The sequence below is a fragment of the Chiloscyllium punctatum genome, chromosome 36 (assembly GCF_047496795.1).
Source record: "Chiloscyllium punctatum isolate Juve2018m chromosome 36, sChiPun1.3, whole genome shotgun sequence".
Classification (NCBI taxonomy): domain Eukaryota; kingdom Metazoa; phylum Chordata; class Chondrichthyes; order Orectolobiformes; family Hemiscylliidae; genus Chiloscyllium; species Chiloscyllium punctatum.
Genome location: NC_092774.1, coordinates 71,042,128 through 71,065,618, shown reverse-complemented (window position 1 = coordinate 71,065,618; position 23,491 = coordinate 71,042,128). Strand labels below are relative to the sequence as shown.

Genomic DNA, 23,491 nt, shown 5'->3' with positions numbered 1-23,491 from the left:
TCCTACCTTATTCCCTAAAAGCTGAAAATCGCCATCCCACACTCTCACCCTCCATTCTCACTTTGTTGAGTCTAATCACGGTCCTCATCCTGAAGTGTTTGATTCATGCTGATTAACAGGCCCACATTCAAGGGAGATCTAACTGAAACGTACAGAACATTGAACGGCCTGGACAGAGTGGACATTGGGAAGATGTTTTCATTGGGAGGAGAGACTAATACCCATGGGCACAGCCTTAGCATAAAGGGAGAATGGAGATTAGGAGAAACTTCTTTAGCCAGAGAGTGGTGAATCTATGGAATTCATTGTCACAGAAAACTGTGGAGGCCAGGTCACTGAGTATGTTTAACATTGAGGTAGAGATGTACAGCATAGAAACAGACTGTTTGGTCCAACTTGTCCATGCTGACCAACTATCACAACCCAATCTAGTGCCACCTGACAGCACAAGGCCCCATATACCTCCAAACACTTCCTATTCATACACCTACCCAAATGCCTTTTAAATGTTGCAATCGTACTAGCCTTCACCACTTCCTCTGGCAGATCATTCAATTAACGTACCATTCTCTGCGTCAAAAAGTTGCACCTTAGATCTCTTTTGTATCTTTCCCCTCTAACGCGAAACCCATGCCCTCTCCTTCTGGACACCCCCACCCCAGGAAACGACTTTGTTTATTAATCCTATCCATGCCCCTCATGATTTTATACACGTACAGTTACGACGTTCAAAAGACATTTGGATAAGTACATGAATACGAAAGGTTGGAAGGGTTATGCGCCAAACACTGGTAGGTGGGACGAGTTTAGTTTGAGAACATACTCAGCATAGACTCGTTGGATGAAGGGTCTGTTCAGTACTGTCTGACTCTGCGACTGATCTGTACTGGTCTTAAAACCATTTACGTACCCCCCCCGATAAGCATCCACTTCTTTGTTGTTCAAAACTCTGATGAACTTCGCCTTGAATATGTTCAATGACCCCACTTCTGAACTCAATTCCTCTTCGTGATATACCACTTGCCTTGCTCATTGCCTGCTGCATCTGCCCGACAGCTGGCATTGACTGGTGTGGAGGGACTCTGAGACCCCTTAGTACATCCATACATCATTCCTGATGAAGGGCTTGTGCCCGAAACGTTCACTGTCCTGTTCCTCAGATGCTGCCTGACCTGTTGTGCTTTTCCAGTGCCACATTTTTCGACTTTCACCTCTCGTCCTCACTTTCTCCACATTCCAATATATAATCATTTTAACAATGCACTGCTTTTTTTTAAACAGCAAAGGCTATAACTTCACATTGCGGAACTGCACTTGCCATGTGTTTGCCAATTGAGACACAGACCTGGACCAACTTCGGGAAGAGGCAAAACACTGAGTTCTGAACAAAAACCGTAGCACACTCAAAACGTCAGCTCTGTTTCCCTTTCCACGGATGCTGCTCGACCCGTTGGCTTTCTGCAATATTCGCTGTGTTTGTTCGACACAAATGCTGCTTTCCATTAAAGAACTTCAATCCCTGTCCTCTGGTAACTGACCCTAGTCAGTGGCAATAGATTCTTCTGATCATTAACCTGCCCATTCACACCACGTCTTCTCCCATCATTGCCAACAGCCCTTGGACATCTCCAGTTAACCTTCTTTGCTCCAAAGAGAACATTCCCAAACTTGGGATTGGAAATTGCTCATCCCTGGACATGATGCAAATGTGACAATGGGGAAGAGGTTTTGTCAAAATATCGTCAGTTAGCAGGTGGAAAAATGTTCAGGAAGTAAAACAGAAATCCCAGTCTCCAGCTTTGTGAATCTTTCGAAACTCTTTGGGAAGTGGAATTAGAGGAGAATGAAGGATGGACTGTTCGACTGAGCAGAGAAAGTCCAGACACCGTCCCCTTGTTTAAGAGGCTGATTGACTCTGATATTCTCGGGACATGAACTGACCCGAGACATTGAAGGAATTCTCTGCACATCAGGAATTCAAACCCCTTCTCGGCTCGGGACCAATGAGAAAATTCAGGAAGAGGCAAAACACTGAAAGGCTCGGAGGGCGATGGCCCCGGTGGTGGAGAGCTCGTTCCTCGTGACATGGATGTGCCTGCAGATGGTGGGATCAGGCTGTCCCCATGTCTCCACAATGTATGTCCAAGGCTTTATTATGGAAAAGTAAAACTGATAGAAGATAATGGTAATTTTGGGCGGGGCGGGTTGAATTATGAATTGATTAGTAGGTTCCTCAAAGACACTGTGCAAGCAACTCTTGCACCTGTCTCTGTGGCGCAATTGGTCAGCGCGTTCGGCTGTTACCCGAAAGGTTGCTGGTTTGAGACCACCCAGGGACGGTGTGTTCCTTGTTCTCGCTCCTACCGCTTTCTTGCCTGCGAAAGTGCACGTTTTTAATGGTGTCAGGAAAATGTTTCCCAAACGGAAATCTATTCCACTGAGGCAGCACAAAGGGGTTTCTGAATTTATTGAATTTCTAACGTAAAGGACTGCGGATGCTGAGAATCCGAGACAGAAAGCGAAACAGCTGGAGAAACTCAGCAGGTTTGGCTGGACCTGGATGAGGAAAAAAACGAGTTCTGAAATGTTGTCTCTGATTCTCTTTCCACAGATGCTGCCTGACCTGCGGAGTTGCTCCTGCAATTTCTGTTTTTGTTTTTAACTGAACGTCCATTTCATCTACCGGGATGAAGCACGCAGACTCGCCATTTGCAGATATTTAACCCTTTCGAAACCTGAGAAGTGATTGAATTCAAACAAACTCTGCAAGGATTCACTTTTTCTCAGCTCCACAGGCAGAGAGACCTGGGAAATGAAGCTGTCAGTGTGGTTCTGTATTGGTGGGCCGAGTGGTTAATGCGATGGACATGAAATCCATTGCGGTTTCCCCACGCAGGTGGGAACCCTGCCGACTACAGTTGAGAAACGACGTCAAAAAGAAAGGGAGATTGCTCCACGGTTTTTTTAAAGATGCAGATCAGTGGACGGGTTGAAATATTTCAATCACATTGGGACTGGTCGGGAATCTGCCTGACAGGGTGGAACAAGCAGATACCCACAGAGCTGCTATTGAGGCGATGAGCCAAGAGTTTGGAAATGAGATCGAACAGTGAGGGGCGTGAAGTCGTAATCGAAGTTAAGCAGGCACCTGAGGACAAAGGTGTTTTATTTGCCAGTGAAAGATAAGGCTTCACAAAGTTGGGATTATGGAAGGGAATCAGTGACGGTGATTATCTTTGGCTGTTCCTCTTGTGAATGTTCCCATTGCTGCGCATGTCCGTGCTAACGTCAGAACTCTGCTGCATGGCGGTGTCAGATCCGCACAGTGCCAGGGGCGCAATGGATGACGCATCTGACTCCACCTTCCTGTTTGAAATGCAGCCCACAGCTTCTTCACACACCCCAAATAATCTTTCTCATTGTCCTGAAGCAGGCATACGGTTTGAATTCCTGATCTGCGGGAATGAGACTCTTTTCACTGTCTCGCGTCAGTAAGTGTCCCTGAGAACATCAGAGTCAAGTCACAACGCAGTCAGAGGAGGGGAAGCTGAAATAGTCCCACACGCTACTCATGGGCACATTTCACTTTCCCCAACTCACCGCCCCAACACTGCGGCTCTTGGGAGTGGAAAGGGAACAAACACCAAAACCCAGTCTCAGCTTTGTAAATCTTCAGGAAATAAGAAAACTGTTCATCCCTTCGGGTCTTCCATCCTGGGCTGACAGCGTTGATTTTAAATGGCGGTCCAGTCAGTGCCGATTCGTTTTGGCTAAAAAAAATCTTCCTTTTCTCATCCCAGCATTTCTTGCCACTGAGAACTGTGCGGCAGAGTTCATGTATATATTTCCTTGTATGGTATTTTGTAAATAACATTCGTTTGCTGGTTGTTTGTATCGGGTATGTCAGGTTCATTCGCCGCTGTTTAAGTGTGTTGGTAAATTTGTGGGCTACCATGATGCTGAGAGGGTTGAGTTGTCCGGACATCATTTCCCAGGTGTCTTTAATGGAAAGTAATGTGGCTAAGGTTTCTGCAGACGTTGTGTCTGCTTGTGTCAGTTTGTTGATGTGAAATCGGCACACTGGGTTTATTGGGTAGGCAAAAGTGAGGACTGCAGATGCTGGAAACCAGAGTTTAGATCAGAGTGGTGCTGGAAAAGTACAGCATGTCAGATAGCTTCCGAGGAGCAGGAAAATCGATGTTTCGGGCAAAAGCCCTTCATCAGGAATAGAGGCAGGACCCCTCCAGAGTGGAGAGATAAATTGGGGGTGGGGTGTGCTGGGCCAAAGGTAGCAAAAAGTACAATAGGTGAATGGGGGTGTGGATGGAGGTGACAGATCAGAGAGGAGGGTGGAGCGGATAGGTGGGAAGGGATATTGGCACGTAGGACAGGACCTGAGGACAGCGCTCAGCTGGAAGGTTGGAACTGAGGTAAGGTGGGGGGAGAGGAAATGAGGAAACTGGTGCAGACCACATTGATGCTCTGGGGATGAATGTATCCGAGGCAGAAGTTGGGACGTTCTTCCTCCAGGCATCGGGTGGGGAGGGAGCGGCGATGGAGGAGGCCCGGGTCCTGCATGTCCCTGGCAGAGTGGGAAGGGGAGGTTGAAATGTTGGGCCACAGGGCGCAGGGGTTGATTGTTGCGGATGTCCTCGAGATGTTCCCTCAAACGCTGTGACTTGACTCTGCGGCGGGGCTCCAGTCTCCCCAATGTAGAAGAGACCGCATCGGGAGCAATGGATACACGAAATGACATTGGTGTGAGCCTTCCAACTTCGTGACCCGGGTTCGCCTTCCGGGCAGGGAAGCAATTTTCAGGAGAGCTGTCAAACTTCGCCTATGTGTCCCTGGTGGTCCAGTGGTTAGGATTCGGCGCTTTCACCGCCGTGGCCCGGGTTCAATTCCCGGTCAGGGAAGCAGTTTTCAGTGTGTTGCTTGGCTATCCATTCTCCTTAAAAGCGCTGTGCAGTTACTGGGTGCTGCACTGCGTCGTGTTTCGTTGAAATAGTGCCCTTGTTCAGATTTGTTTGTATGTGTCGGGATGATTACTTCTGTAGCTAAGTACTTGGTTCGCGTGTGTTGCTTTCCTGCAGAGGCTGTTTGTAATTTATCATTGACTGTTCGGTCTACTGTGACATCCAGAAATGGCACTTTGTTGTTGTTCTCCTCTTTTGTGAATTTTATGCCAGTAAGGAGATTGTTGATGGTGTTGTAGGTTTCCTCTAATTTGTTTCATTTTTTGATGACAGAAGTGTTTCATGGGCGTTTCGTTGATTTGTTTGTAGGGCTTGTTACTGAATATGAAGTGGGAGGTAAGGCACACTTCCACGAGGTTGACAGTGTTATCTTTGCTGCTGAAGTTGGTTCTGTGTTTTCGTCTTTAGTTCTTCGAGTAGTGTCTTCAGTTTTCTTTGGCCACGTTGATGTTAATGGATGTGAACAGGGCTGTTATGTCAAAGGACAACATTATTCCATCCTCTTCTATCTTCGTGTCTTTGGTGTTCAGGAATTCTTAGATGGAGTAAATGGAGTGGCATGAATCTTCGACTTGGTGTTTTAGTCCTTAGTGGAGGCCTTTGACTAGTCAGTATACTGGTGCTCCAAGTAGTGAGACTATGGCCTGAGGGGGGCTCCTGGTTTGAAAAAGAGGAGAACAACAATAAACTGCCATTCTTAGATGTCACAGTAGAGCGAACAGTCAATGGGGAACTTCAAACTAGCATCTACATAAAAACAACACACACAAACCAAATACTTAACCACAGAAGCAATCATCCCAACATCCACAAACGAAGCTGCATCAGGACATTATTTCAACGAGCCACGACACACTGCAGCACAGAGAAACTACGAAGACCACAAGAGAAATACGTATCTAGTGTATTTAAGGAGAATGCGTCCGCAATAAACACATTCCGCCGATTTCTCACTGATGCTTCCAAGCTCACTCTCAAAAATTCGGTTTGTCCCTCCATTCTTTCCTGTTTGTTTTTTGTGGGTTTTGAAAGCGTTCACAATCCTCTGACTGAGTATTGGAGTTGGGAAGGTAAAAACAATGACTGCAGATGCTGGAAACCAGATGCTCGATTAGTGGTGCTGGAAGAGCACAGCAGTTCAGGCAGCATCCAAGGAGCTTCGAAATCGACGTTTCAGGCAAAAGCCCTTCGTCAGGAATAAAGGCAGTGAGCCTGAAGCATGGAGAGATAAGCTTATCTCTCCATGCTTCAGGCTCACTGCCTTTATTCCTGACGAAGGGCTTTTGCCTGAAACGTCGATTTCGAAGCTGCTTGAATGCTGCCTGAATTGGAGTTGGGAAGTTATGTTGTGGATGTACAGGACATTGGTGAGACCACTTTTAGAATATTGTATGCAATTCTGGTGTCCCTCCAATCAGAAGGATATTGTGAAATTTGAAAGGGTTCTGAAGCACCAATGGGTCCACAGAGGGGAAGAGGCCCTTCTGCTGCCCTGAGTGTGGGAAGGCCTTCAGTGATTCCTCTGCCCTGCTGACGCACCAGTTGGTCCACACCGGGGAAGGCTGTTCTCCGGCCCCAAGTGCGAGATGGCCTTCAGCAGTTATTCCCACCTGTTGAGACACCAGTGGGTCCACACTGAGAGGCCGTTCTTCTGCCCCAACTGCAGGAGGGGCATTGCTCTTTCCTCCGACGTACTGGCCCATTGGTGTGTCCAAATGGTAGAGAGGTCGTTCAGTTGCCTATGTGGAGGAAGGACTTCAGCAATTCCTCGTCCCTGCTGAGGCACCAGTCTATCCACACCGGGGAGAAGCCGTTCTCCTGCCCCGAATGTGGGAAGGTCTTTACCTGCTCCTCCACACTGCTGAATCTCCAGCTGGACCACACGGGGGTTTGGGGGTGGGGTGGGGGGGGGGAGAGTGGCGGAGGAGGGGAGGCCACTCTGCTGCCCTAAGTGTGGGAAAGCCTTCAGCAATTCCTTTGCCCTACTGAAGCACCAATGTGCCCACACCTGGGAGATGCCCTCCAGCTGGACCGAGTGTGGAAGAGGTTCATGTTTTCCTACAACTTGCGGAAGCACCAGCGGGGGCACCAGCGCTCCCAGCAATCAGATCCTACCAGTGATGATGCCTTCAGTCACCTCCCAGGTCTGAACCTCCTGCCAGTTCTGACAGTGGGTGCAGTGGGAGAGTAGGTGGGCTGTTTTAGTCTTCTGCTGGACTGCCTTTGCCTTCCCGACACCCCACAATCACAAGTCCATGATGGCTCAGGGTTAGCACTGCTGCCTCATGGCACCAGGAACCCAGGAATAATTCCACCCTTGGGAGTCTGTGTGCAAGTTAAGGAGGGTAGGAAAATGGATCTGAGTGAGTTAGTTTTCGGAAGATCAGTGCAGATGTGTTCGGCTGAAGGACCTGTTTCCACATTGTGGGGGTTCTATGATTCAGTGTCCTTCAGTGGACACTGTTGCTCATTGAGCCCGGGACTGCACATTGCTAATGAAATGAACCAGAGAAACCTAAGACCGCAAGACCATCGGAGAAGAAGTTTGGCGGACTCTGCCATTCGTTAGTAACAAAAGTATTGGATGAGATTAGCTACAGTGTGGAAACAGGCCATTCATTCCAACAAGTCCACATCGACCCTCCGAAGTGTAAACCATCCAGACCCATTTCCCTCTGACTAATGTACCTAACTCTATGGGCAATTAAGCATGGCCCATCCACATGACCTGCACATCTTTGGTTTATGGAAGAAAACAGGACCACCCAGAGAAAACTCACTCAGACATTGGGGGAAAGTGCAAAGTCCTCACAGACAGCCACCCAAGGCTGGAATCAAATCTGTGTCCCCAGCACTGTGAGGCTGCAGTGGTAATCACTGAGCCACTACAAATTGCAACCCAAAGTTGGCAAGCCGGGGGTTGGGAGAATAGAGCAAGCCAGGCAGCACCAGGATGTGGAGTAGTCAGCGTTTTGGGTATAAACCCTTCTTCATGACTGAAAGAGTGACTTATCTATGAGAAAAGATTTACATGAATGTTGCTGGGGGTTGGAAGGCTTGAGCTGCAGGGAGCGGCTGAATAGCGTGGGGTTGTTTTCACTGGAGCATCGGAGGCAGAGAAGTGACCTAATAGCGGTTATAAAATCATGAGGGGCATGGACAGTGTAATAGACAATGTCCTTTCCTTGGGTAGGGGAGTCCAGAACTAGAGGGCATAAGTTTAGGATAAGAGGCGAAACAAATTAAAAGGACAACGTCTTCATGCAGTGGGTGGTATATATATGAAATGAGCTGCCAGAGTATATGGGTCAGGTGCTGTCAAATGGGACTAGATTAATATAGGATATCAGGTCAGCATGGACAAGTTGGATCGAAGTGCCTGTTTCCATGCTGTACGTGTCTCTGACTACTGGTCCTGATGTAAGTTTAAAATAGAGTCCAAGTAACTTTGAATAGTTCAATCTTGTTGAGCTCACCTCCTGAAAAGTTTCAGATGAATCCCTCTGAGAGATACTCTTTAAACATGCTGAGTTGGACAAAGTATCCCATCAAGTTCAACACAAACCCAGAGTTGAAGAAGTCAGAAGTCAGAACACCAAGGGGACCAAAACTGATCACAATATTCCAGGTGCAGCCTCCTCAACGTCCTGTATAACTACAACATAACTTGCCAACATCTATACTCAGTTCCCTAACTGATGAAGGCCAGTTTGCTGAAACCTTTCTTCACTGCCTTGTGTACCGATGTAATCAGAGATATAGGACCTACTTTAAACTGATCCACGATCCAGCTGCTGGGAGCACAGAAGTAGAGAATTGCTGCGTGAGTGTGCTGGGTCGATAACCCAGAGGACGATGGGTAAAAATCATGTGATTCTGTTGCTCAATATCTCTGTAAGCTGCTTTCATATACAAAGGTTCTCTGTTCTGTATCTTGCCTTTGCATCTGTTTCCCAAAGCTTCTTCAGTGGAGGCGTGGCCGCTGGAGCCCAGGAGTTCAACAACCCCCCGGCGCTGGAGGAAGGTCCAAGCTCCAAGGAGCGAGAGGGGGCGGGGGGGGGGGGGGTGGGGAGGCGGGGGTAAGGCTGGAAGCTGGATTTGCTCAATGCTTGTATTTTTAACTCATTTAAATGGTACCTACTGTATGGGGCTATGGTGTTCATTAAAACCGAAGGATCATATCAGAGTGTTTATATTTAGCAGTGGTAGTTGGTAAAATGCACACTCTGGGGGAGCACTTTCTATGATGCTGCATTTCTCGCCTTCTGCCATTCCCCCATTTCTTATCTCCCATCTTGATTTTATATTTTTTTGGTCAAATTTAATTTCAGATTAATCAGACTTGCGATTCACTGTGTGCCATTAATTTGTTTGTTCGAATATTTCAAGTCAAAATTAATGCTGTAATTTAATTTCTGATGTCAGAGTTTGACATTGAATGTGCAGGTGTAAATACCAGTAAGTTGTGAAAATAAATCAAGAACTTGTGGTTTTTAACAAAAAGAGCAGTTCACTGATATTCATGGCATCGTCTCATTTGGGAGTGATGATTCAAATCTGACCAACAAACCGTTTCATGCAGTCATCCAATTGAATAAAAATTTTCTTTAATTTAATAAAAGAAAATAATTCTGGCAGGCTAAGACTTATGCAATCTATTTATAAGATCATGTCCATTGCTCGCAATATGGTCTCAACCACATTGGGGAAACTGGATGCCAACTAACCAAATATTTCAGGGAACAACTCTTGGACTCTAATTCTAACCGACACACCGCCCTGTGGCTGAACACTTTATCCCACCCTCCTCTTGCTTATCTCTCCACGTTTCAGACTCAATGCCTTATTCCTGATGAAGGGCTTTTGCCCGAAACGTCGATTTCGCTGCTCGTTGGATGCTGTCTGAACTGCTGTGCTCTTCCAGCACCACTATTCCAGTATTTGGTTTTCAGCATCTGTAGTCATTGTTTTTACCACTTTAACTCCCCCTTCCATTCCACCAAGGACATGCAAGTCCTGGGCCTCCTCCACTGCCAACCTCTTCCGACCCGACACTTGTAGGAAAAACACCTCAACTTCTGCTTTAGGACCCTCCAACTACATGGTATCAATGCAGATTTCATCAGTTTCCTTATTTCCTCTCCCCCACCTTGTCCCAGATCCAACCTTCCAATTCGACACCAACCTCTTGACCTGTCATACCTGTCCACCTTGCTTCTCACCTATTTGCTCCACCCTCATCTCTGACCTATCACCATCAATCCCTACCTCCATCTACCTATTGCACTCCCAGCTGCCTTCCCTCCAGCCCCACTTCCTTCCCATTTATCTCTCAGCCCCCTTGGGCCACCCTTTATTCCTGATGAAGAGCTTATGCTCTAAACCAAGACTGTGATGAAGCAACATCCTCAAAAAATAGGAAATAGCTCCCAAGTCAGATTTCATCCCCTCTTCTGTTTCCCAGTTCTTTCAGAAATAAGGAATGTCTTTTTCTTCCACTAGAAAGTGGTCTTCCACTTTGCGCTGTCTGATGTGTTATCCCTCACCACTCCTTCAGCCACCTTTTAAGAATCCTTTCAACCTGGTTTTCTAACAATTGTGGAGGTGACCAAAAGCAAACATTTCACTTCTCCTCAATGTCTCATTTCTCCTCCTAAGAGCCATTTTGTCATGTTGTCTCTGTTACAAACAGCCAAGTGCACTTGGTTTCTGAATTGAAATTTTGCCATTGAAGTGAACAGGATTAATATTTATCGATGGCTAGCTGTGTTTGCACAAACTGTAATTATCCACCAATACGATGTATTTTGTTCCACCAAAACTGGAAACAATGATCTGTGTTTCGATTGCAGTCCGATGTAGAAAATCATCCCAGCGATCTTCACGTTATTATAGTTTACTGAGGCCATAACATCATTACGTGGCAGTTTGATGAGACTAAAACCTGGATGGAAATCTCTGGATTCTGTTGTAAAAGTATCGGTATAATGTGATTCACAATGCGCGGTCACCAACTGAACGAAGCGGCTGTGTGTTGAAATCCCGTGATGAACAGTTTGTGTTCGACTTGTCATATTGCGGGGAGCTCAGCATTTCCCCAAACAATAGGCACACCACCTCCCTGACACAGTGTTCATAAATCAAACTGACAGCAAAGATTCATGCATGATCGAAAGTGTCCACAACTTTTGACACAACAGACATACGGAGTGAACGTACTGTTTTCTACATTTGTTGATTGTAGTGAGCTTGACGTGATTTGAACACACAACCTTCTGAGGTGGAGTCAGACGCGTTACCGTTGCGCCACCAGCTCACAGATGACCCATGTGCTCTATTCATGCTTAAGGGAAGTGATCGCACTACAATGATTTTACGTTCATGTCTGTTCTGTTTCTCCCCCTTCTCCTTCTGTCTCTCGAAACAATTTCCAACTCTCTCTCAATAAAAATCTGAAAGAACTGCGGGTGCTGTATATCAGGAACAAAAAACAGGAGTTGCCGGTGACCCTTCCACAGAACAGATGGTGATTGGGAACATGTCGGTTTATATGCAGGAGATATTGTGGGAGGAAGGCGGAGATCAGGACAGAGCCCAAAGCGAGGGAAGAACTGTTGGACAGAAAAAGGAGTTGATAACGATCTGCGTGAGAGGGTGAATAACTGTTAATGGAGACTGTTCGTGGCGAAGTAGTGTGGAATGACAGACTATGTGATAACAAGGCTTGGTGTGTGTGGAAGGGACGAGGATACTATGGAGTTCAGGTCCTAGAATTATTGAATTGGATATTGGGACCAGAGGGATGTGTGGTCCCCAAGTGCAATATTCGGTGCTCTTCGTTCTGCTGGTGCTGAGCTTCGCTGGAACACAACAGCAAACCTGAGACAGAGATGTTGGCCAGGGAACAGGGTGGGGTGTGGAATTGGCAGGCAACTGGAAGCTCAGGGTCTTTTTTGCAGGCAGAACGTAGATGTTCTGTGCAGCAGTCACCCAGTTTAGGCTTCGTTTTCCCCAATGTAGATGAGGCAACATTGTGAGCAGCAAATGCAGTAGACTGGGTTGTGGGAAGTGCAGGTAAAGGGCCACTTCACCTGGAATGTAAGTTTGGCCCCTTGGATAGCGAGGAGGGAATAGGTAATTGAGCTGGTGTCACACATTCGGCACTTGCAGGGGAAAGTGCAACTCAACCTGCAAGTTTACTTTGAGAAAATCCTGGAATTGAACTCCCAAGTCTCTTTGCATTTCGGATTTCTGCATTTTCTCCCCATAATCTTCTGTTCAAACATTGACTATCTATGTCAGGGCAGCACCAGTGATTTCCTGATGTATGGATTGTATTTGGGGATATCAAGGAACGTCAGGAACTGTGAGTACCTCAGGAGCAATCGTTATTCCTGGGGGAGGCAGAGAGGAATATGGTGTGGTCCTGTAAACTCCACAACTTTGAAAACTTCATGAGTCAGCAATAACTCTTTCTGGACCAAGAAACGAAAGGGCCAATGAGAAACTGCTACAAGGGAGTTAACAAATAACATACATTAACTATCGCTGGGAAGGAGGAGGCAAAACAATGAGCAGTTCCTTTGGACAGATGAGATAATGGTGTTTAATAACTGTGTGACAGAAGGAAATTAATTCTGCCTGTAGAAGGAACGCCTTGGCATAAAGGGGTTAATTGCAGGACAGGCTGTTTCAAACAGGTGGAAAACCCTCAAAGATAAGAAGGCAAGCTGCAGACCTGAGGTCTCCAGAGGTGTGGGGAGGTGGTATCCAAATCTAAAGCCCAGCACACTCACGCAGCACTACTCTGCTTCTGGGCTCTCAGCAGCTGGATTGTGTATCAGTTTAAAGTAGGTCCTATATCTCTGACAACATCGGTACACAAGGTAGTGAAGAAAGGTTTCAGCACACTGGCCTTCATCAGTTAGGGAATTGAGTACAGATGTTGGCAAGTTATGTTGTAGTTATACAGGACGTTGATGAGGCTGCACCTGGAATATTGTGATCAGTTTTGGTCCCCTTGGTGTTCTGACTTCTGACTTCTTCAACTCTGGGTTTGTGTTGAACTTGATGGGATACTTTGTCCAACTCAGCATGTTTAAACAGTATCTCTCAGAGGGATTCATCTGAAACTTTTCAGGAGGTGAGCTCAACAAGATTGAACTATTCAAAGTTACTTGGACTCTATTTTAAACTGACATCAGGACCAGTAGTCAGAGACACGTACAGCATGGAAACAGACCCTTCGGTCCAACTTGTCCATGCTGACCTGATATCCGAAATTAATCTACTCCCATTTGACAACACCTGACCCACATACTCTGGCAGCTCATTTCATATAAGTACCACCCTCTGCATGAAGAAGTCGTCCCTTTTTATATATTTCGCCTCTCACCCTAAACCTATGCCCTCTAGTTCTGGACTACCCCAGCCCAGGGAAAAGACCTTGTCTATTACCCTGTCCATGCCCCTCATGATTTTATAACCGCTATTAGGTCACTTCTCTGCCTCCGATGCTCCAGTGAAAACAACCCCACGTTATTCAGCCGCTCCCTGCAGCTCAAACCCTCCAACCCCCAGCAACATTCATGTAAATCTTTTCTCATAGATAAGTCACTCTTTCAGTAATGTAGAAGGGTTAATACCCAAAACGCTGACTACTCCACATCCTGGTGCTGCCTGGCTTGCTGTATTCACCCAACCCCCGGCTTGCCAAACTCGGGTTGCAATATGTAGTGGCTCAGTGGTTACACCTGCAGCCTCACAGTGCCAGGGACCCAGGTTTTATTCCAGCCTTGGGTGGCAGTCTGTGAGGAGTGTGCACATTCTCCCAATGTCTGCGTGGGTTTTCTCTGGGTGGTCCTGTTTTCTTCCATAAACCAAACATGTGCAGGTCTTGTGGATTGGCCATGCTTAATTGCCCATAGAGTTAGGTACATTAGTCGGAGGGAAATGGGTCTGGATGGGTTACACTTCGGAGGGTCGGCGTGGACTTGTTGGGACAAATGGCCTGTTTCCACACTGTAGCTAATCTCATCCAATACTTTTGTTACTAACGAATGGCAGAGAAGGCCAAACTTCTTCTCCGATGGTCTTGCGGTCTTAGGTTTCTCTGGATCATTTCATTGGCAATGTGCAGTCCCGGGCTCAATGAGCAACAGTGTCCACTGAAGGCAAAGCTCATAGAATCATAGCACCCCCACAATGTGGAAAAACAGGTCCTTCAGCCGAACACATCTGCACTGATCTTCCGAAGACTAACCCACTCAGATCCATTTTCCAACCCTCCATAAATTGCACACAGACCCCCAAGGGTGGAATTATTCTTGAGTTCCTGGTGCCATGAGGCAGCAGTGCTAACCCTGAGCTACCTTGGGGTTGGGTTTGTGTGGTGTAGGGGAGGCAATTGCATTCCAGCAGAAAACAATAACAGCTCACCTACTCTCCCACTGCACCCACTGTCAGAAATGGCAGCAGATTCAGTCCTGGGGGGTGACCGAAGGCAGCGTCACTGGTGGGATCTGATTGCTGGGAGCGCTGTTGCCCCCGCTAGTACTTCCACAAGTTGCAGGAAAACATGAACCTCTTCCCACACTCGGGCCAGCTGAAGGGTCTCTCCCCAGGGTGGACATACTGGTGCTTCAGCAGGGCGGAGGAATTGCTGAAGGCTTTCCCACACTTAGGGCAGCAGAATGGCCTCCCCTCCTCCGCCACTCTCCCCCCCGCCCCCCCCAAACCCCCGTGTGGTCCAGCTGGTGATTCAGCAGTGTGGAGGAGTGGGTAAACACCTTCCCACAATCGGGGCAGGAGAACGGCTTCTCCCCGGTGTGGATAGATTGGTGCCTCAGCATGGCCGAGGAATTGCTGAAGGCCTTCCTGCACATAGGGCAACTGAACGACCTCTCTACCATTTGGACACACCAATGGGCCAGTACGTCAGAGGAAAGAGCAATGCCCCTCCTGCAGTTGGGGCAGAAGAACGGCCTCTCAGTGTGGACCCACTGGTGTCTCAGCAGGTGGGAAGAACTGCTGAAGGCCATCTCGCACTTGGGGCCGGAGAACAGCCTTCCACGGTGTGGACCAACTGGTCCGTCAGCAGGGCAGAGGAATCACTGAAGGCCTTCCCACACTCAGGGCAGCAGAAGGGCCTCTTCCCCTCTGTGGACCCATTGGTGCTTCAGAACCCTTTCAAATTTCACAATATCCTTCTCATTGGAGGGACACCAGAATTGCACACAATATTCTAAAAGTGGTCTCACCAATGTCCTGTGCAGCCACAACATAACTTCGCAACTCCATTTAAGGCAGCATCCAAGCAGCTTCGAAATCGACGTTTCGGGCAAAAGTCCTTCGTCAGGAACAAAGGCAGTGAGCCTGAAGCATGGAGAGATAAGCTTATCTCTCCATGCTTCAGGCTCACTGCCTTTATTCCTGACGATGGGCTTTTGCCCGAAACGTCGATTTCGAAGCTACTTGGATGCTGCCTGAACTGCTGTGCTCTTCCAGCACCACTAATCCAGAATCTGGTTTCCAGCATCTGCAGTCATTGTTTTTACCTTCCCAACTCCAATACTCAGTCAGAGGATTGGGAACGCTTTGGGAACGCTTTCAAAACCCACAAAAAACAAACAGGAAAGAATGGAGGGACAAACCGAATTTTTGAGAGTGAGCTTGGAAGCATCACTGAGAAATCGGCTGAATGGGTTTATTGGGGACGGGTTCTCCTTAAATATATTATATACGTATTTCTCTTGTGGTCTTCGTAGTTTCTCTGTGTTGCAGTGTGTAGCGGCTCGTTGAAATAATGTCCTGTTGAATCTTCGTTTGTGGGTGTTGGGATGATTGCTTCCGTGGTTAAGTATTTGTGTGTGTTGTTTTTCTGTCGACGCTAGTTTGAAGTTCCCCATTGACTGTTCGCTCTACTGTGACATCTAGAAATGGCAGTGTGTTAATTTTCTCCTCCAATTCAAACCAGGAGCCCCCCTCAGACCCAAAGTCTCACCACTTGGTACGCCAATATACCGACTAGTCAGTGGCTCGTTGAAATAATGTCCTGATGCAGCTTCGTTTGTGGGTGTTGGGATGATTGCTTCTGTGGTTAAGTATTTGGTTTGTGAGTGTTGGTTTTCTGTAGATGCTCGTTTGAAGTTCCCCATTGACTGTTCGCTCTACTGTGACATCTAAGAATGCAGTTTATTGTTGTTCTCCTCTTTTTCAACCTAGGAGCCCCCCTCAGGCCATCGTCTCACTACTTGGAACACCAATATACAGACTAGTCAAAGGCCTCCACTGACGACTAAAACACCAAGTCGAAGATTCACTCCACTCCATTTACTCCATCCAAGAATTCCCGAACACCAAAGACACTAAGATAGAAGAGGATGGAATAATGTTGTCCTTTGACATAACAGCCCTGTTCACATCCATTAACATCAACGTCGCCAAAGAAAACTGAAGACACTACTCGAAGAACTAAAGACAAAAACACAGAACCAACTTCAGCCTGCAAAGATAACACTGTCAACCTCGTGGAACTGTGCCTTACCACCCACTTCATATTCAGTAACAAGCCCTACAAACAAATCAACGAAACGCCCATGAAACACTTCTGTCATCAAAAAATGAAACAAATTAGAGGAAACCTACAACACCATCAACAATCTCCTTCCTGGCATAAAATTCACAAAAGAGGAGAACAACAACAAAGTGCCATTTCTGGATGTCACAGTAGACCGAACAGTCAATGATAAATTCAAAACAGCCTCTGCAGGAAAGCAACACACACGAACCAAGTACTTAGCTACAAAAGTAATCATCCCTACACCTACAAACAAATCTGAACGAGGGTACTATTCCAACGAACCACCAGACAGTGCAGCACCCAGTGACGACGAAGACCAAAAACTAACTCTACAGCGCATTTAAGGAGAATGGGCAGCCCAAACAATACACTGCGAATTGCTTCCCTGACCGGGAATCGAACCCGGGCCGCAGCGGTGAAAGCGCCGAATCCTAACCACTAGACCACCAGGGAGACGTCAACGACGTTTGACAGCTCTACTGAAAATTGCTTCCCTGCCCGGAAATCGAACCCGGGTCACGGCAGTTCGAAGGCTTCCACCAAAGTTGTTTCTTGTATCCATTGCTCCCGATGCGGTCTCCTCTACATTGGGGAGGCTGGAGCCCCGTCGCAGAATCAAGTCACAGCGTTTGAGGGAACATCCCCAGGGACCCGCAATAATCAACCCCATTGCCCTGTTGCCCAACATTTCAACCTCCCCTCCCACTCTGCCAGGGACATGCAGGACCTGGGCCTCCTCCATCGCCCCTCCCTCCCCACCCGATGTCTGGGGGAAGAACGCCCCAACTTCTGCCTCGGATACATTCAACCCCAGGACATCGATGTGGACTGCACCAGTTTCCTCAATTCCACTCCCCCCACCTTAGCTGAGTTCCAACCTTCCATCTGAGCGCTGTCCCCAGGACCTGTCAATCTCCCTTCCCACCTATCCGCTCCACCCTCCTCTCTGACCTGTCACCTACGTCCCCAACCCCATTCACCTATTGTACTCTTGCTACCTTTGGCCCAGCACCCCCCAATTTATCTCGCCACCCCTGGAAGCGTCCTGCTTCTATTCCTGATGAAGGGCTTTTGCCCGAAACGTCGATTTTCCTGCTCCTCGGAAGTTGTCTGACCTGCTGTGCTTTTCCAGCACCACTCTGATCTAAACTCTGGTTTCCAGCATCTACAGTCCTCACTTTTGCCTACCCAATAAACCCAGTGTGCCGATTTCACATCAACAAACAGACACAAGTAGACACAACGTCTACAGAAACCCTAGCACATTACTTTACATTAAAGACATCTGGGAAATGATGTCCAGACAAATCAAACCTCTCAGCATCATGGTAGCCCACAAACCTACCAACACACTTAAACAACGGCTAATGAACCTGAAATACCCGATACAAACAACCAGCAAACGAATGTTATTTACAAAATACCATACAAGGAAATATATACATGAACTCTGCCACACAGGTCTCTCTGGCAAGAAATGCTGGGATGAGATAAGGAAGATTTTTTTCAGCCAAAACGAGTCGGCACTGACTGGACATCCATTTAAAATCAAGGCTGTCAGCCCAGGATGGAAGATCCGAAGGGATGAACAGTTTTCTTATTTCCTGAAGATTTACAAAGCTGAGACTGGGTTTTGGTGTTTGTTTCCTTTCCACTCCCAGGAGCCGCATTGGTTGGGGCGGTGTGTTGGGGAAAGTGAAATGTGCCCGTGAGCAGCGTGTGGGGCTATTTCAACTTCTCCTCCTCTGACAGCGCTATGACTTGACTCTGATGTTCTCAGGGACATTTCCTGACGCGAGACATTGAAAAGAGTCTCATTCCCGCAGTTCAGGAATTCAAACCGTGTGCCGGCTTCAGGACAATGAGAAAGATTAATTGGGGTGTGTGAAGAAGCTGTGAGCTGCATTTCAAACAGGTAGGTGGAGTCAGATGCGTCATCCATTGCGCCCCTGGCACTGTGCGTATCTAACGCCACCATGCTGCAGAGTTCTGACGTTAACACGGACATGCGCAGCAATGGGAACATTCACAAGAGGAACAGCCAAAGATAATCACCGTCACTGCTTCCCTTCCATAGTCCCAACTTTGTGAAGCAGTATCTTTCACCGGGAAATAAAACACCTTTATCCTCAGGTGCCTGCTTAACTTCGATCACGACTTCACGCCCCTCACTGTTCTAGTCTCATTTCCAAACTCTTGGCTCATCGCCTCAATAGCAGCTCTGTGGGTATCTGCTTGTTCCACCCTGTCAGGCAGTGGGTTGCAGATTCCCGACCAGTGCCAATGTGATTGAAATATTTCAACCCGTCCACTGATTGCATTTAAAAAAAAAACCGTGGAGCAAGCTCCCTTTTCTTTTGATGTCGTTTCTCAACTGTAGTCGGCAGGGTTCACACCTGCGTGTGGGAACCGCAATGGATTTCATGTCCATCGCATTCACCACTCGGCCCACCAATACAGAACCAGACTGACAGCTTCATTTCCCAGGTCTGTCTGCCTGTGGAGCTGCGAAAGAGTAAATCATTGCTGAGTTTGTTTGAATCCAATCACTTCACAGGTTTCGAAAGGGTTAAATATCTGCAAATGGCGAGTCTGAGTGTTTCATCCCGAAAGATGAAATGGACGTTCAGTCAAAAACAGATATTGCAGGAGCAGGTCAGGCAGCATCTGTGGAAAGAGAATCAGAGACAACATTTCTGAACTCGTTTTTTACCTCATCCAAGTACAGCCAAACCTGCTGAGTTTTTCCAGCAGTTTCTCTTTCTGTCTCGGATTCTCAGCATCCGCAGTCCTTTACGTTAGAAATTCAATAAATTCAGAAACCCCTTTGTGCTGCCTCAGTGGAAAAGATTTCGGTTTGGGAAACATTTTCCTGAAACCATGAAAAACGTGCACATTCGCAGCCAAGAAAGCGGTAGGAGCGAGAACACGAAGCACTCCGTCCCTGGGTGGTTTCGAACCACCAACCTTTCGGTTAACAGCCGAACGCGCTGACCAATTGCGCCACAGAGACAGGTCCCAGCATGGCCCGCAAAGTGACTTTGAGGAACCTACTATTCAATTCATAATTCAACCCGCCCCGCCCAAAATTACCATTGTCTTCTATCAGTTTTAATTTTCCATAATAAAGCCTTGGACATTCATTATGGAGACATGGCGACAGCCTGATCCCACGATCTGCAGGCACATCCATGACACTAGGAACGAGCTCTCCTACACCGGAGCCATCGCCCTCCAAGCCTTTCAGTTTTTGCCTCTTCCCGAATTTTCTCATTGGCCCCGAGCCGAGAATGGGTTTGAATTCCTGATGTGCAGAGAATTCTTTCAATGTCTCGGGTCAGTTCATCTCCGGAGAATATCAGAGTCAATCAGCCTCTTAAACAAGGGGACGGTGTCTGGACTGTCTCTGCTCAGTCGGACAGTTCATCCTTCATTCTCCTCGAATTCCACTTCCCAAAGAGTTTCTAAAGATTCACAAAGCTGGAGACTGGGATTTGTGTTTTACTTCCTGAACATTTTTCCACCTGCTAACTGACAATATTTTGCCAAAACCTCTTCCCCATTGTAACACATGCATCATGTTCAGGGATGAGCAATTTCCATTTTGTGGAGACATTCCCAAGTTTGGGAATGCTCTCTTTGGAGCAAAGATGGTTAACTGGAGATTTCCAGGGGCTGTTGGCAATGATGGGAGAAGACGTGGTGTTTTCGCTGCTCGTTGGATGCTGCCTGAACTGCTGTGGTCTTCCAGCACCACTAATCCAGTATTTGGTTTTAAGCATCTGCAGTCATTGTTTTTACCTTGTTGATTTTACCCCAACTGCGAATCCTCTTGCAAGGATGCCTGCCTTGAAGACGTTTTCCTCCTCTCTCTACAAGAATCTCAGGGAGTCCCTCTCCCACTGCAACTCCCAGGTCATTTCCTCTGCTCTGAAGCTCTTCAACCATGTTGTGAAACAAACTCGGTACCAGAGCCACATTTGTCTAGTTTTAAACTTCCAGCTCAGTTACTGTCTCCTTGACTTGTCCGACCTGCCTATCTTCTTTTCCACCTATCCACTCCACCCTCTCCTCCTTGACCTGTCACCTTCATCTCCTCCCCAACTCACCCATTGTACTCTATGCTACTCTCTCCCCACCCCCACCCTCCTCTAGCTTATCTCTCCATGCTTCAGGCTCACTGCCTTTATTCCTGATGAAGGGCTTTTGCCCGAAACGTCGATTTCGCTGCTCGTTGGATGCTGCCTGAACCGCTGTGCTCTTCCAGCACCACTAATCCAGTATTTGGTTTTCAGCATCTGCAGTCATCGTTTTTACCTGAATGATCAGAAGAACCTATTGCCACTGACTAGGGTCAGTTTCCAGAGGACAGGGATTGCAGTTCTTTAATGGAAAGCAGCATTTGTGTAGAACAAACACAGCGAATACTGCAGAAAGCCAACGGGAGGAGTAGCATCAGTGGAAAGGTAAACAGAGCCGACGTTTTGAGTGTGCTACGCTTTTTGTTCAGAACTCAGTGTTTTGCCTCTTCCCGAAGTTGGTCCAGGTCTGTGTCTCAATTGGCAAACCCATGGCAAGTGCAGTGCTGCAATGTGAAGTTATAGCCTTTGCTGTTTAAAAAAAAGCAGTGCATTGTTGAAATGGTGACATATTGGAATGTGGAGAAAGTGAGGACTGGAGGTGAAAGTCGAAAAATGTGGCACTGGAAAAGCACAACAGGTCAGGCAGCATCTGAGGAGCAGGACAGGGAACGTTTCGGGCACAAGCCCTTCATCAGGAATGATGTATGGATGTACTAAGGGGTCTCAGAGTCCCTCCACACCAGTCAATGCCAGTTGTCGGGCAGATGCAGCAGGCAATGAGCGAGGCAAGTGATATATTACGAAGAGGAATTGAGTTCAGAAGTGGGGTCATTGAACATATTCAAGGCTAAGTTCATCTGAGTTTTGAACAACAAAGAAGTGGATGCTTATCGGGGGAGGTAAGAAAATGGTTTTAAGAACAGTACAGGTCATTCACAGAGTCTGACAGCACTGAACAGATCCTTCATCCAACTAGCCCGTGCTGAGTATATTCTCAAACTAAACTCGGCACACCTACCAGTGTTTGGCCCATAAACCTTCGAAAGTTTCGTATTCATGTACTTATCCAAATATCTTTTCAACGTTGTAACTGTACATGTATAAAATCATGAGGGGCATGGATAGGATTAATAGACAAAGTCTTTTCCTGGGGTGGGTGAGTCCAGACCGAGAGGGCATGGGTTTCGTGTTAGAGGGGAAAGATACAAAGAGACCTAAGGGGCAACTGTTTCACGCAGACGATGGTACGTTTATTGAATGATCTGCCAGAGGAAGTGGTGAAGGCTAGTACGATTGCAACATTTAAAAAGCATTTGGGTAGGTGTATGATTAGGAAGGGTTTGGAGGGATATGGGGCCGTGTGCTGTCAGGTGGGACTAGATTGGGTTGGGATAGTTTGTCGGCATGGACAAGTTGGACCAAACAGTCTGTTTCTGTGCTGTACATCTCTATCTCAATGTTCAACATACTCAGTGACCTGGCCTCCACAGTTTTCTGTGACAATGAATTCCATAGATTCACCACTTTCTGGCTAAAGAAATTGCTCCTAATCTCCATTCTCCCTTTATGCTTAGGCTATGCCCATTGGTATTAGTCTCTCCTCCCAATGAAAACATCTTCCCAATATCCACTCTGTCCAGGCCGTTCAATGTTCTGTACGGTTCAGTTAGATCCCCCTTGAATGTGGGCCTGTTAATCAGCATGAACCAAACCCTTCAGAATGAGGACATCCGAGATTAGATTCAACAAAGTGAGAACGGAGGGCGAGAGTTTGGGATGGAGATTTTCAGCTTTTAGGGAATAAGGTAGGAAAGAAAGTTTAATATAAATTATAATTGATCAGATGAGCCGATGGGCCAAGGATTGTGGATGGAGTTTAATTTAGACAAATATGAGCTGTTGCATTTTGATGAGGCAACTCAGGGCAGGACCAATGTGGTTAATGGTAAATTAATGGAATTCTGCGCTCAAGGAAGCAGTAGAGGCAGCTTCATTAAGACACTGTTGGATGGGTTTTTTGCGAGGTAAGGGAACTCAGGGAAGTTGGGATAATGCAATTAGGAGGAGCTGAGACGATTGATCGATCCGCCATGATTTTAATGAATGGCGGAGCAGGGTCGATGGGCCAAATGGCCTACTCCTTCTATTACTTTGAAACGATAACCCTGCGTTTCCCATGGCTAACCCACCTAACCTGCACATCCCTAAACACTGGGCAATTTAGCATAGCCAATCCAAATCAAGGCCAGTGAGCAATGTAGTGATGTGGAAACCAAACACCAGAGAATGAGAGAAAGGGACGAGGAGAATAAATGTACTAGCAATCAAAACTGGATTCTCACCATCACAAAAAATAAGACTAAAAGCTCAGTATATGAATGTGTGCTGCATTGTAACAAAAGCGAATTAATTGACTGCACACATTGTAGAGAATAATTATGATCTGAGACTCCTTCCAGAGACATGGCTTCAGAATGACAAGGATCCGGAATATCGAGGGGATACGTGGCATTCAAGTCGAGTTAGGAGCTCAGTAACGGTAGAGGGTGGGCACTGCTAATCAAAGCACTGATAGCATGGTAGTCTGGTGTCAGCTCGGATTTCAGGTCCTGATTTCTCTGTCCTCTAATCTCCCTGTTCCCACAGAGTTAAATGTTGTCTGTTCTCAGCTCTGCTCGATTTCTGTTGAAGCTTTGACCCCCTTTTACACCTTCTGGAGCAATAAAATATTCGGAGCCTCCTGGTAATGACACCTTATCTATACCCCTTCTGATTTTAAAAATCTCTATAAGGTTAACTGTCAACTTCCTCGGCTCCATTGGAAAAATGTCCCAGATTCTTCTTAACTCAAA

At 47.0% G+C, this 23,491-nt stretch overlaps 3 non-coding genes across 3 annotated transcripts; 1 reads left to right on the top strand and 2 right to left on the bottom strand.

The window, feature by feature from the left end:
- The first annotated feature begins 4,844 nt into the window (after nucleotides 1-4,844).
- Nucleotides 4,845-4,916, top strand: trnae-uuc (transfer RNA glutamic acid (anticodon UUC)). The gene has a single exon. It is a non-coding gene; the product is annotated as a tRNA-Glu (tRNA).
- Nucleotides 4,917-16,938: 12,022 nt separating this feature from the next.
- Nucleotides 16,939-17,010, bottom strand: trnae-uuc (transfer RNA glutamic acid (anticodon UUC)). The gene has a single exon. It is a non-coding gene; the product is annotated as a tRNA-Glu (tRNA).
- A 2,486-nt stretch (nucleotides 17,011-19,496) lies between these two features.
- trnan-guu (transfer RNA asparagine (anticodon GUU)) lies at nucleotides 19,497-19,570 on the bottom strand. Its single transcript has one exon. It is a non-coding gene; the product is annotated as a tRNA-Asn (tRNA).
- Nucleotides 19,571-23,491: the final 3,921 nt, after the last annotated feature.